Here is a 15,271-nt window from a genome sequence, read left to right as displayed (position 1 = left end):
CTTGCCTATGCCGCTCTGTACCATCACTCATTCATATATCTTTATGTACATATTCTTTATCCCTTTACACTTATGTGTATAAGGTAGTAGTTTTGGAATTGTTAGCTAGATTACTTGTTGGTTATTACTGCATTGTCGGAACTAGAAGCACAAGCATTTCGCTACACTCGCATTAACATCTGCTAACCATGTGTATGTGACAAATAACATTTGATTTGATTTGATTTATGCCAGACTTCAATTAAAACTCTACCCAAAACCTATCTTTTTGTATTTGTTTCATTAGTCCAATATTGATATAGTCTCAATGTTTTTTCATGCCAACAATCAGGTTTTCAAATGTCAAAATACAGAAATACAGTCGGTATGATGCGTTTGCTGACATGCAAAAACATTTTGAGCTACAGAGGATCATTGCATATAAACTCATAAATCCAGTCATGTTCTCATAGCACTAGGCCAGAAAACATATCATTGTTGTTACTGCAAAAAGAGGTGTCATGCCCATAGGGTGCACAAGGGTATGTGCCCCCTCAGATTTGTCTTGTTTAATATATACAATACCAGTCAAAGTTTAGGACACACCTACTCATTCCAGGGTTTTTCTTTATTTGTACTACTGTCTACATTGTCAAATAATAGTGAAGACATCAAAACTATCAAAACTATGAAATAATACATATGGAATCATGTAGTAACCAAAAAAGTGTTAAACAAAAATATGTTATATTTTAGATTCTTCAAAGTAGCCACCCTGTGCATTCGTAAAGTATACACTCGACCTTTTCCACATTTTGTTACGTTAAAGCCTTATTCTGAAATGGATTAAATAATAAAATGTCCTCAGCAATCTACACACAATTACCCAAAATGACGAAGCCAAAACTGTTTTTTAGACATTTTTGAAAATGTAAACAAATAAAAAATAATACCTTATTTAAATAAGTATTCAGACCCTTTGTTATGAGACTCAAAATTGAGCTCAGGTGCATCCTGTTTCCATTGATTATCCTTGAGATGTTTCTACAACTTGATTGGAGTCCATCTGTGGTAAATTCAATTGATTGGACATGATTTGGAAAGGCACACACCTGTCTATATAAGGTCCCACAGTTGACAGTGCATGTCAAAGCAAAAAGCAAGCCATGAGGTTGAAGGGATTGTCCGTAGAGCGCCGAGACAGGATTAGGTCGAGGCACAGATCTGGGGAAGGGTACCAAAACATTTCTGCAGCATTGAAGGTCCCCAAGAACACAGTGGCCTCCATCATTCTTAAATGAAAGACGTTTGGAACCACCAAGACTCTTCCTAGAGCTGGCCACCCGGCCAAACTGAGCAATCGGGGGGAGAAGGGCCTTGGTCAGGGAGGTGACCAAGAACCCATGAGCTCTAGAGTTCCTCTGTGGAGATGGGAGAACCTTCCAGAAGGACAACCATCTCTAAAGCACTCCAGTAATCAGGCTTTTATGTTAGTGGCCAGACGGAAGCTCAGGACCTCAGACTGGGGCAAAGGTTCACCTTCCAACAGGACAAAGACCCTAAGTACACAGCCCAGACAATGCAACGAGTGGCTCCGGGACTAGTCTTTGTATGTCCTTGAGTGGCCCAGCCAGAACCCGATTGAACATCTCTGGAGAGACCTAAAAATAGCTGTGCAGCAACTCTCCCCATCCAACCTGACAGAGCTTGAGAAGATCTGCAGAGAAGAATGTGAGAAACGCAGCAAATACAGGTGTGCCAAGCTTGTAGCATCGTACCCAAGAAGACTCGAGGCTGTAATCGCTGCTGAAGGTGCTTCAACAAAGTACTGAGTAAAGGGACTGAATACTTATGTAAATGTGATATTTCTGTAATTGTTTTAAATAAATGTGCAAACATTTCTAAAAACCTGTTTTTATTTTGCCAATATGGGGTATTGTGTGTAGATTGATGAAGGGGAAAAATATTTAATCATTTTTAGAATAAGGCTGTAACATAACAAAATGTTAAAGTCAAGTGGTCTGAATTCTTTCCGTAGGCACTGTGTATATTTATTATTTTTATGTTTCATTAACAATTTTATGAAGTTGTCTTTAGCTGGCCCAGATAGATTCCCAATCTCCTAACCTCATATCTAGCTACCAATAAGCCCTTTCAGGCTATCAATCAAGTTAGAGTAGCTAGCTGACATGTCTGCTGGCAAGGTTGGTAGACTTTAGAAGAACTTGCAATTACTAAATGTTCTGAATAAGACTCACATATTTTACCCACATTTGAAAAGAAATGCAGAGAAGCATATTTTGTTTCTTTAAATAAAATGAACCACCAGTCAGAAGGATACAGACAGCTCAAGAAGTATGCTTAGATATGCAGAAAATATATATGTTTTTCACATTGAATTAAGCATAATGATTATGGCTTTAGATTGTAGGAAAAAGCTGTTTCACATGTTTGAAAAAATGTAATTTTTTGGCAACTTCAACACAGGGGGCCTAGTCCCCCTCCGACCCCCCACCCCAGCCACCCACCACCACCAGACATCCTCATGTACTTTGTGTCCCCTCAGATTTTTGGTTTGCATGACGCCCCTGACTGTACTGCATCTTTCTCTATGGCTTTTATAATAGAGGGTTCTAAGAGGGATTTAGGTAAGGGATGTCATAAAGGCCAACTGTATGCAGATGTTTGTTTTACTCTGAGCTTAATGCTGCAGTGAAACAGCAAGGGAGAGGTTTCTGGCATCTGTATTATTGTACAGTAGCGATGAGGCACACAATCGTCCAAGCAGTGACCTCACCTCTCTTCTGTGACACCCGCCCATATTCTCACGGGGAGGATTAACATGATGGCTTTCCAAGGCAGCACATTGTCATTGTATTTTGTTCATTCATTTATCTATGAAACATACTCAATCGCTACTAAATCCTATAAGCTGCTTTGCCTGAAGCCGATCATGCTTACCTCCGCTTGTCAACAAACATTTTTTTTTTTTTTAAGGCGTGCCTATATCGTACCATATGGAACTGTTGCGTGCTTCACTGCATGCAGGATGCAACCTATGTTGAGTGGTCCTCGTAACATTGTCAAACAGCAGTTGTCAGTAGTTTGATGAAGCAGTCGAGCACATGTGCAAACGTTTGTGCTGCACTGATTTGCATTTGCAGTATCCTCCCACTCCTCTCCAAACTACATAATTCATCAGGGAAAATTAGACTCATTGGAACAAATGAGTGGTGTTACTCTATTTATGTAACGGGATAGGAAAGCATTGTAAAACACAGTAGAACAACTTTGTCTCTTCTGTTTTGCTTACTCAGCCGACCATAAGGCTGTTTACAGCCTCTTAAAAGTTAATATCCAAGTAAATATTGGAAATCCAATGCCCCCTAAATGAGTTGGCAACCTCTCTGTTTGAGAGCAGGTGTGATGTGGAGAAGTACAGCAGGCTGTAAATTCATATGGGGTGCTTGTTGTGTATTTGAGGTTTAAAAAGGCTTCTGAATTTTGTAATTTCCATTTTGAAATATCAGACATGATTTTCAACCCCTACAAAAATGGTGGATTAATTATGATCCACATATTAATCTAAATGTCTTGTTGCTGCAGGATTGATTTCCTGCTGTAGCATACTGGCTCAAATTAAGATCCTACATCTATATGTAGTTGTGAGGCCCATCAATGGCATTTTCCCCATCAAAAGCACGTACCATCTCTCCAACTCATTTATACAGGAAATCATTTTGTGTTGTTGTGGTTGTTGTTTTTACTTTGTGATTTCCTCGACGGATGTTTTATTCATTTATTCTGGCATGTTTATTACGGTAATGAAAGGAGAGAAGGGGATTGAACTCATCATGTTTTATGGATCAAAGACAAACAATGAGGTCTAAGCTTCTTTGGCGCTCTGTGTTTTCCCCCCAATTAGTCAAGACTCTGACAGCCTCATTGCTAGCTGCCTGGCTGCCCTTCTCTACCCCTCTCTTCACCAAACCCCGGGCCCCCACAACAGCTGATATGAATCAATAGGAAACGTGACGGGGGCTCTTGGGGGCCCCATGGGACTGTAGCTGATTTGCGTGGTAGAGCCGGTCCTGTATGTATGTAGGCATATGAAGCTATGTCGTAATCGGAGGCAATCTATATAAAGCACTTGGCCTCAGTCATTTTTGTTGTTGTTAATTCCTGCTTCTTTTTTTTCTTTCTTCTTCTTTCTGGCTGTTCTCTCTCATGGTTCATTCACAAACACGCCGGTGTTTCAGCCTCCTGCTCTATGTGCACAGAGGTTGAGTTTCACCAGCATGCAGTGCTATATTTAGAACGGGACTAGGCACTGTTACCTAATTGGCAGAGTGAGAGGGATGGGGTATTAACACCATTTTTTCATTTGCATTCCTGTTTTTGAATGAATACGATAAGCGAGTGTTAGTGACCAGCTCTTAGGGATGGTATATTTTGATAGGAGTTGATATGGCTGTAATAGGCAGACAAAATAGCTGTCCTTTGTTTGGCTCTCTTTTGGGAATGAACATTGACAATGAATGGGCTGGCAAAGATCAGTCTCTGTTCCTTTAGCAGTCTGCAGTGTTAACCTGTTTACTTCATGTAACCTAACACTATAACATCCAAACGCGGCTGATTTACATTGATAGTTTCAGTACCCAGTAACACCCTACCTCTTTATCAAGGGGTCAGTTTAGAGAAGGCCACATTCTAGTTGAAATGTAGTGTTATTGCATTTGCAGTGCCTCTCTAAAGCAGGAAACATGTCTATATAGTAGATTTTAATAGCAAAATACTACATATATAAAAGTGCTAGAGCTTCTATGTTTGCTTGTCTTGAACTATTTCTATTGTGGCCACAGTAAATGGAAAATAATCAATCAGTGAAAGTGGTTTAATTTGCTCTGATATTAAACTAAATGTCCACACTAAACAGCCATCATTTATAATCTTGCACTATTCAAGAACCGGGCCATAGCGCTTTTATGCAACCAAGCCTATGCTGCCAGAGTTAATCTTATTTGCATGCCATGTTTTCATTTGCCGATGACCCTCCCATGGGTGATGAGGGATATAGGCCCAGAAGATGAGATATAACAGATTTCATGCCTCAAAATCACATCAAAAAACATGTATTTGGATGACATAAGATATTCAATGCCAATAATATTGTAGTGATACAAAGTGTGGATATTTGTTTTTGTTCTCATCTTTATGTTCATACCCATTAGTTGGAGGTGTTTTTTTCTGGCTCAGCACTGTATTTTAATGGATTTTATAGGCCTGTATGCAGACGCTGGCGGTGACTCCAGTCCTATTATTCTGGTACGTAGTCATAGTCAGTATGTATTACAGAGCATATTAAAATGCTCCATTGGGTTCCTTGCCTATTAAGAGTGGTCTTGTTAGGAATCACAATCGAACTGCACCGTCAGCTCAAAGCACCAAGCTGGGAGTCTGTCTCTCTCTCTCTCTCTCTCTCTCTCTCTCTCTCTCTCTCTCTCTCTCTCTCTCTCTCTCTCTCTCTCTCTCTCTCTCTATATATATATATATACACTGTATATATATATATATATATATACAGTGGGGCAAAAAAGTATTTAGTCAGCCACCAATTGTGCAAGTATTAACTTAAGGGGGCTGAATAATTTTGCACGCCCAATTTTTCAGTTTTTTATTTGTTAAAAAAGTTTGAAATATCCAATAAATGTCGTTCCACTTCATGATTGTGTCCCACTTGTTGTTGATTCTTCACAAAAAAAATACAGTTTTATATCATTATGTTTGAAGCCTGAAATGTGGCAAAAGGTCACAAAGTTCAAGGGGGCCGAATACTTTCGCAAGGCACTGTATATATATATATATATATATATATATATATAGATATATATATTTTCTCACTATCTCTCTCTCCCACCGCTGCTCTCTGCAAAGTGATGATACCAAGCTGGGGGCTAATTTATATTTTTTCAATGATAACGTTAAGAAATAAGACAGGACAACACGTTTGTTATACATGATAAGGCAGCTGTTGGCTATCAAGGAACAATGTGTACATAGGGGGATACGTCAACAGAACTTCATTCCTTTTTCACACACGTTCCTCTCTGCACGCATTCTGACACCAATACACACTGCTACCATCCAGAAGGCGAGGTCAGTACAGGTGCATCAAAGCAGGGACCGGGAGACTGAAAAACAGCTTCTATCTCAAGGCCATCAGACTGTTAAACAGCCATCACTAACACAGAGAGACTGCTGCCTACATACAGACTTGTAATCACTGGCCATAAATGGAACACTAGTCACTTTAATAATGCCACTTTAATAATGTTTACATATATTGCATTACACATCTCATATGTATATACTGTTTTCTATACTATCTATTGCATCTTGCCTATGGCGGTCTGTCATTGCTCATCCACATATTTATATTTATATATTCTTATTCCATTCCTTACTTGGATTTGTGTGTTTTACGTATTTGTTGTGGAATTGTTAGATGTTACTTGTTAGATATTGCTGCACTGTCGGAACTAGAAGCAAAAGCATTTCGCTACACTCGCAATAACATCTGCTAACCATGTGTATGTAACCAATCAAATTTGATTTGATATATTATATAACCTTCGTTAGCAGGTGTCAGAACAGTACTCACAACACCATGTTGCTGGTCACACACAGTACAGTGCATTACAGTTTCCCCCATGTGATTACCAGCTAAGCTCTTACGTGTAAAACACTAGTTGAGTGGCGGTGATGTATCTGCTTCTGGCTCTGGCGGCTGACAGGCTGGTGCAGCCGTTCCGTGGGTGCCTCTTCGCCTTGCAGTATGGCCATGTCACTTTGATTAGGAGCACAGTCGGTCACCCTTCTCCGATAACCTGGGCTCCTCAGTCACAGTAATCGCATCCATTTGTGGAGTGACATGAAAGCGATTGGTGTGTTGGACCAACCTGGGGATGAGCACTGAGCATAACCCTGCAGCAATACAGGTAGAAGGAAAAGCAAAGGGACTAGAAGAGCTGGGAGACCTGAAAGAGAGACAGACACAAACAGACACACAGATAATGGGACAGAGAAAGATAGAGAGAGAACGAGGGAACCTTCAGAACCCTTATGTCTGCAGGGTACAATGGGTTAAGAGATAGAAAGAGTAATCCAGGACAGACATAGACTAGATATGGGTAGGACGTGAAAAATGAAAGCAATGTAATTCAAACTGAGCCACCGCTACCCCCAGGCACATTTGTTATTGTTTTTGTTTGGAGGAAATCCATCCAGCATCGTGGTAAAACAAATCGTAGGAGGTGCTCTGCAGTTCCATCGCACGTGCAGTTATGTCAGAGGGAAAAAAACTGTAAGGCCTTTGTTGTTGTATACTGAACAAAATTATAAACGCAACATGTAAAGTGTTGGTCCCATGTTTCATGAGCTGAAATATAAGATCCCAGAAATGTTCCATGAGCACAATAAGCTTATTTCTCTAAAATGTTGTGCAACAATTTGTTTACATCCCTGTTAGTGAGCATTTCTCCTTTGCCAAGATAATCCATCCACCTGACAGGTGTGGCATATCAAGAAGCTGATTAAACAGCATGATCATTACACGGGTGCACCTTGTGCTGGGGATAACAAAAGGCCACTCTAAAATGTTCAGTTTTGTCACAATGCCACAGATGTCTTAAGTTTTGAGGGAGCATGCAATTGGCATGCTGACTACATGAATGTCCACCAGAGCTGTTGCCAGATAGTTTATTGTTAATTTCTCTACCATAATCCGCCTCCAATGTCATTTTAGATCATTTTGCTGTACGTCTAACCGGCCTGACAACCGCAGACCATGTGTATCCACACCAGCCCAGGACCTCCATCCGACTTCTTCACCTGCTCACCTGTACACAATTCCTGGAAGCTGTAAATGTCCCAGTTCTTCCATAGCCTGCATATCAAATCAAATCAAATTTATTTATATAGCCCTTCGTACATCAGCTGATATCTCAAAGTGCTGTACAGAAACCCAGCCTAAAACCCCAAACAGCAAGCAATGCAGGTGTAGAAGCACGGTGGCTAGGAAAAACTCCCTAGAAAGGCCAAAACCTAGCATACTCACCAGACATGTCAAATCAAATCAAAGTTTATTTGTCACGTGCACCGAATACAACAGGTGTAGACCTTAGAGTGAAATGCTTACTTACAGGCTCTAACAAACAGTGCAAAACAAGGTATTAGGTGAACAATAGGTAAGTAAAGAAATAAAACAACAGTAAAAAAAACTGTGAAAATAACAGTAGCTAGGCTATAACAGTAGCTAGGCTATAACAGTAGCTAGGCTATAACAGTAGCTAGGCTATAACAGTAGCTAGGCTATAACAGTAGCTAGGCTATAACAGTAGCGAGGCTATAACAGTAGCTAGGCTATAACAGTAGCGAGGCTATAACAGTAGCGAGGCTATAACAGTAGCTAGGCTATAACAGTAGCTAGGCTATAACAGTAGCTAGGCTATAACAGTAGCTAGGCTATAACAGTAGCGAGGCTATAACAGTAGCTAGGCTATAACAGTAGCTAGGCTATAACAGTAGCTAGGCTATAACAGTAGCTAGGCTATAACAGTTGCTAGGCTATAACAGTAGCGAGGCTATAACAGTAGCGAGGCTATAACAGTAGCTAGGCTATAACAGTAGCGAGGCTATAACAGTAGCGAGGCTATATAAAGTAGCGAGGCTATAACAGTAGCTAGGCTATATACAGTAGCAAGGCTATATACAGACACCGGTTAGTCAGGCTGATTGAGGTAGTATGTACATATAGAAAAAAGTGACTATGCAGATATGATAAACAGATAGTAGCAGTAGCGTAAAAGAGGGGTTGGCGGGTGGTGGGACATAATGCAGATCAGTCGGTTAGCCAATGTGTGGGAGCACTGGTTGTTCGTGCCAATTGAGGTAGTATGTACATGAATGTATAGTTAAAGTGACTGCATATATGATAAACAGAGAGTAGCAGCAGCATAAAAGAGGGGTTGGGAAGGCACACAATGCAAAGTCCGTGTAGCCATTTGATTACCTGTTCAGGAGTCTTATGGCTTGGTGGTAGAACCTGTTAAGAAGCCTTTTGGACTCCGGTACTGCTTGCCATGCGGTAGTAGAGAGAACAGTCTATGACTGGGGTGGCTGTGGTCTTTGACAATTTTTAGGGCCTTCCTCTGACACCGCCTGGTGTCGACATCCTGGATGGCAGGAAGCTTGGCCCCAGTGATGTACTGGGCCGTACGCACTACCCTCTGAAGTGCCTTGCGGTCGGAGGCTGAGCAATTGCCGTACCAGGCAGTGATGCAACCAATGCTCTCGATGTTGCAGCTGTAGAACCTTTTGAGGATGTCAGGACCCATGCCAAATCTTTTCAGTTTCATGAGGGGGAATAGGCTTTGTCGTGCCCTCTTCACGAGACCCACCTATTGAGCAAGTTTGGGATGCTCAGGATTGACATGTAAGACAGTGTGTTCCAGTTCCTGTCAATATCCAGCAACTTCACACAGCCATTGAAGAGGAGTGGGACAACATTCCACAGGCCACAATCAACAGCCTTATCAACTATATGTGAAGGAGATGTGTCGCGCTGCATGAGGCAAATGTATCACACCAGATACTGGCTGCTTTCTGATCCACGCCCTACCTTTTATTCAGGTATCTGTGATTCCCAGTCATGTGAAATCCATAGATTAGGGCCTAATGAATGATGTCCTTATATGAACTGTAACTCAGTAAAATCGTTGACATTTTTGCATGTTTGGTTTATATTTTTGTTCAGTGTAACGAACGTGGCAGTTTCACCGCTATGGATTGCAGCTTTACATCCCATTTGCAGGATGTTATGTTACATGGCTCTTGTGAAAGTGTATTATGAGTACATGCAAGCTTCTCAGTTTCACCTTAATTCATGTATGATTATGTAATTGGATATGAGAATGGAAACAATGGAACCAAACATTTCACCATGCTGTACTATGTCATAAAACTGTGCATCATGAGATCCTTTAAGGTCCATCAGACTAGTTCACCATTGTGCAACTGGAGCTGTATTCCCATAATTGATCATTGATTTGCGGTAGGAAGAGGGCAGTATTTTTGTATTTTGTATTTATTTTGTATTTATTATGGATCCCTATTAGCTGCTTCCAAAGCTTCCTGGGGTCCTGCAAAATTAAGTCAGTTTATACAGTTTAAAAAACATTACAATACATTCAGAGATTTCACAACACTGTGTGCCCTCAGGTCCCTACTCCACCACTACCACATATCTACAGTACTAAATCCATGTGTATAGTGCTTATGTTATCGTGTGTGTATGCATGTGTCTGTGCCAACTAATATAAAGTAAGTGGTTTGGTACTACAGAGAGAGTGATAGGATTCTGGGAAAAGGTCCTTTCCTTGTCAGACCTGGCTTTTCGCTTGCGCATAAATCCTCTCCCTGAGTTCAGGTTTAGTTTGCAGTCGTTGTTGTTGTTTTCGCAGCTGTGCCGTGAATCACGGCCTGTCTGGTTCTCTGACGGATGACGCTGCCTTGTGCTAATGCTAACGCTCGCTAACAGGGTGTTTTGTAAGATGTGATCCAATCACAGCACTTGGAGCTCCTTCTATACGGGACGGGACAGGAGAGGTAGTGTTGTGTCCTTGAGCAAAGGCAGGTTCTCATCCCAAACAAGTCAGATAGGTATTCATGTATAGATTAGGATCATGAGTTTGTCAGTCCTGGTCTACTCAGGTTAGCTCACCTACTTGTTATAGCTTACTGTTTACACTCCCTTCAGAGTGACACCTGGTGGCTTGTACACTCCCTTCAGAATGACACCTGGAGGCTTGTACACTCCAATCAGACTAACACCTGGTGGCTTGTACGCTCATATCAGAATGACACCTGGTGGCTTGTACACTCCCTTCAGAATGACACCTGGAGGCTTGCACACTCCAATCAGACTAACACCTGGTGGCTTGTACGCTCATATCAGAATGACACCTGGAGGCTTGTACACTCATATCAGAATGACACCTGGTGGCTTGTACACTCCTATCAGAATGACACCTGGAGGCTTGTACACTCATATCAGAATGACACCTGGAGGCTTGTACACTCATATCAGAATGACACCTGGTGGCTTGTACACTCATATCAGAATGACACCTGGAGGCTTGCTCTAGGGCAAAACAGTCAACCCTGATGTCCTTTCACTGAGAAAGCAACTCACAGAACTACTTTTACAATCAATGGAATGTCATGAAGTCGTCATTGCTCATAGCGAAATCAAGGTCTCAATTGGGGGGAATGTGCTGAGATGGGGTTCATGTTTAAATTGTGTTTTCCTTCTCTCTCTTCCCTACAGGAGGGTGTTGTGATGGTCACAATGAGCTCAGGACCAAGGCCTTTGCTAAATTGTAAAGATAATGGAAGCCTAACCTAAGGGGACTCCTCCACTTAATTATCCCAGACCGGATCTCTGTGAGTCTTACATCCTATATCCCATCTCTCACTGGGACACACAGACACACATCCTCTATCACCACATACACACACACTCTACAACCCATCTCTCACACACACAGTGCCTAAAGAATGTATTCATACCCCTTGACATATTCCACATTTTGTTGCGTTACAGACAGAACTCATTGATTAAAGCAACATTTTCTCAGTCATCTACACTCAATACCGCATAATGACAAAGTGAAAAACTTTTTTTAGAAAGGTTTACACATTTATCGAAAATGAGTTACAGAAATATCAAATTTACATAAGTATTCAGTATCCCTGAGTCAATACATGTTAGAATCACTTTTGACATTGATTACAGCTGTGAGTCTTTCTGGGTAAGACTCTAAAAGGATTGCACACCTGAACTGTACAATAGTTAAACATACTTCTTAAAATAATTATTCAAGCTCTGTCAAGTTGGTCGTTGATCATTGTTAGACAGCCATTTTCAGGTCTTGACATATATTTTCAGGCCGATTTCAGTCAAAACTGTAACTAGGCTACTCAAAACATTCAATGTCGTCTTGGTAAGCAACTCCAATGTATATTTGGCCTTGTGTTTTAGATGTAATTAATCTCCCAGTGTCTGGTGGAAAGCAGACTGAACCAGGTTTTTCTCTAAGATTTTGCCTGTGCTTAGCTCCATTGCGTGTCTTTTTTTATCCTGAAAAAGACCCTTAACAATTACAAGCATACCCATAACATGATGCAGCCACCACTACGCTTGAAAATGTGGAGAGTGGTACTCAGTAATGTGTTGTATTGGATTTTCCCCAAACATAACATTTTGTATTCAGGACAAAAAGTGAATTGCTTCGCCACATTTTGTGCAGTATCACTTTAGTGACTTGTTTCAAACAGGATGCATATTTTGGAATGTGTGTATTCTGTACATGCTTCCTTCTTTTCACATTGTCAATTAGGTTAGTATTGTGGAGTAATTACAATGTTGTTGATCCATCCTCAGTTTTCTCCCATCACGGTCATTAAATGAAACTGTTTTCAATGTCACCATTGGCCTCATGGTGAAATCCCTGAGTGGTTTCCTTCCTCTCCGGCAACTGAGTTAGGTAGAACACATTTGTAGTGACTGGGTGTATTGATACACCATCCAAAGTGTAATTAATAACTTCAACATGCTCAAAGGGTTATTCAATGTCTGTTTTTTTTGCCCATCTACCAATAGGGTCCCTTCTATGTGAGGAGTGGTAAAACCTCCCTGGTCTTTGTTGTTAAATCTGTGTTTGAAATGTTCTGCTCAACTGAGGGACCTTACAGAGGTAAGGTAGTCATTAAAAAAGTATGTTAAACACTATTATTGCACACAGAGTGAGTCCATGTGTCACAACTTCCGCCGAAGTCGGTCCCTCTCCTTGTTCGGGTGGTGTTCGGCGGTCGACGTCACCGACCTTCTAGCCATCACTGATCCATTTTTCATTTTCCATTGGTTTTGTCTTGTCTTCCTTCACACCTGGTTGCAATCCCATCAATTACATGTTGTGTATTTAACCCTCTGTTTCCCCTCATGTCCTTGTCGGAGATTGTATGCTTGTATGTAATGTGCATGTATTATGTTGGTGTATGATGGGTTTTGTACCCACTTTTGTTATTTTGTACATTTTGGTTTTTGGCTTTTGGCATTTATTAAACAACTCCGTTTTTACCAAGTTCGTTCTCCTGCGCCTGACTTCCCTGCCACCAACACGCACCCGTTACACCATGCAACTTATTATGTGACTTGTTAAGCAAATATTTACTCCTTTATTTAGGCTTACCTTAACAAAGGGGTTGAATACTTATTGACTCATGACATTTCAGATTTTTATTTTTAATTCATTTGAAAACATTAAACCATAATTTCAATTCAACATTATGGGGTATTGTGTGTAGTCCAGTGACACAACATCTCAATTAATCTATTTTAAATTCAGGCTGTAACAACACAATGTGTAAAAAGTAAAGTGGTGTCAATACTTTCTGAAGGCACTGTGTGCACGCATTCACACACGCACTCACGCAAACACATACACCTCTATCCAATCTTCTGTCCCTTTAGAATAGCTTCCATCTCATTAGGCTGTCTGACCACTGGGATCACAGGCAGCAGATATAAATAGTGGCAGAGGAGTGGCAGAATCCAGACCTCTGTGTGTCCGCCAAGAGGAATCTCCTTTTTAATGCAGCCTCGTAATGCTGCTCGCGCCTGGAGATGGCTTTCCAGGAAGCTATGTATAATCCAGTTGGCGGACAGCAAATCACCAGGGATTGCCTTTTATTGAAGGTTAATATTTCAGTGTTGGGCACCAGGCCCACTTTGTTCTCTAAAAGTCTACATGTGTAGGAGTATATATTGTATTATATTATATTATTATTATTGTATACACTATAAGGAGTAGTCTGTCCTCTTAGTAATCTCGGACAGTCATAAATTGGCTCATAAACTGGCCCCAAAATGTCAGCAATAGAATACACTCTCTACTCTGTGTCTTGTGGAAAAACATCACAAACCAAGGGATTGGTTGTTGCTTTTTTGTCTAGGAAATAGTGACTCTGGAGATTTGTCAAACTACTTTCGACATCAAAGCTGAGAAGAATGCTAAACATTGGATTAACCTATTTGTCAGTGCTAGCTGTAACTTCAAGGATATGCACTTCGGACTGAATTGTCTTGTTGTCCTCAACAGCGTTCAGATGGAAGCCGGGGAATATAATACTAATGTTGAATTTACGATCCGGAGCTGCTTCTTTGGGGAACTGCAGCAGCAGACATTCAAGCCACAACAAAAAGAGCTTGAAACCTCGTCAATAGAGGTCCAATATTTATTAACTTTATTTATTGGTCTCGTAAACACCATTTGTTACTTTATCTGTGCTTATTAGGTTAAACAGCAGTCATTGATTCAGGGAACCGGTGGGGTTTGTTCCAAACCAATTGGTTGCTTTTGAAACCCACACACTCCTGATCAGCATTTTTAATTAAAGGCTGGCCATTGAATATGATATATTCCCTACAGGTGTGCTATCTTAATTTGGCCACTCTATTGTCACGGAGAAGTGTCCTGTGCAGCAAGAAATGCAAACCCCTACAAAAATGTCCAGGCTAAGCCCTGTCTAAGCCGGGGTACAGGGGGTTCTACTAAGTTATATGGAATTGCATAAGAAGGTCATACCAAGGATCATTTAGCTATTTGATTTTGAATTTTAACACCCCTTGAAGTATAAAAAAAGATATATTGACTAATGATTTGATTAAATATTTTATTTGGCTATTAGCACATATTAGCATTGAATAACAGATTACCTACATGGAACAACAGATAGTCCCAAAAAATCTAAAGGAAGTTTGTTCTGAAGTGACTGTTGTTTTACATGTATACTACCGTTCAAAAGTTTGGGGTCACTTAGAAATGCCCTTGTTCTTGAAAGAAAATGATATTATTTTGTCCATTAAAATAACATCAAATTGATCATAAATATAGTGTAGACATTGTGTTGTATGTTGTAAATGACTATTGTAGCTTGAAACAGCTGATTTCTAATGGAATATCTACAGTTAAAGTCAGAAGTTTACATACACCTTAGCCAAATACATTTAAACTCAGTTTTTCACAATTCCTGACATTTAATCTTAGTAAACATTTAGGATCACCACTTTAATTTAGGAATGTGAAATGTCAGAATAACAATAGAGAGAATTATTTATTTCAGCTTTTATTTCTTTCATCACATTCCCAGTGGGTCATAAGTTTACATACAC

General features: G+C 40.4%; 1 protein-coding gene across 1 annotated transcript in view; it reads left to right on the top strand.

Annotated features, from left to right (window-relative positions):
* Positions 1 to 15,271, top strand: part of LOC109866658 (leucine-rich repeat and fibronectin type-III domain-containing protein 2) — a 112,130-nt gene that overhangs the window by 48,294 nt on the left and 48,565 nt on the right. The window contains exon 2 of the mRNA XM_020455440.2: positions 11,366 to 11,481. The gene's annotated coding sequence lies outside the window, so the exon portion shown is untranslated. The remainder of the gene's footprint in view (positions 1 to 11,365; positions 11,482 to 15,271) is intronic.

The sequence above is a fragment of the Oncorhynchus kisutch genome, linkage group LG21, assembly GCF_002021735.2.
Source record: "Oncorhynchus kisutch isolate 150728-3 linkage group LG21, Okis_V2, whole genome shotgun sequence".
NCBI lineage: Eukaryota > Metazoa > Chordata > Actinopteri > Salmoniformes > Salmonidae > Oncorhynchus > Oncorhynchus kisutch.
Note: the sequence above shows the minus strand (reverse complement) of the source record. Positions and strands in the feature narration are given on the sequence as shown.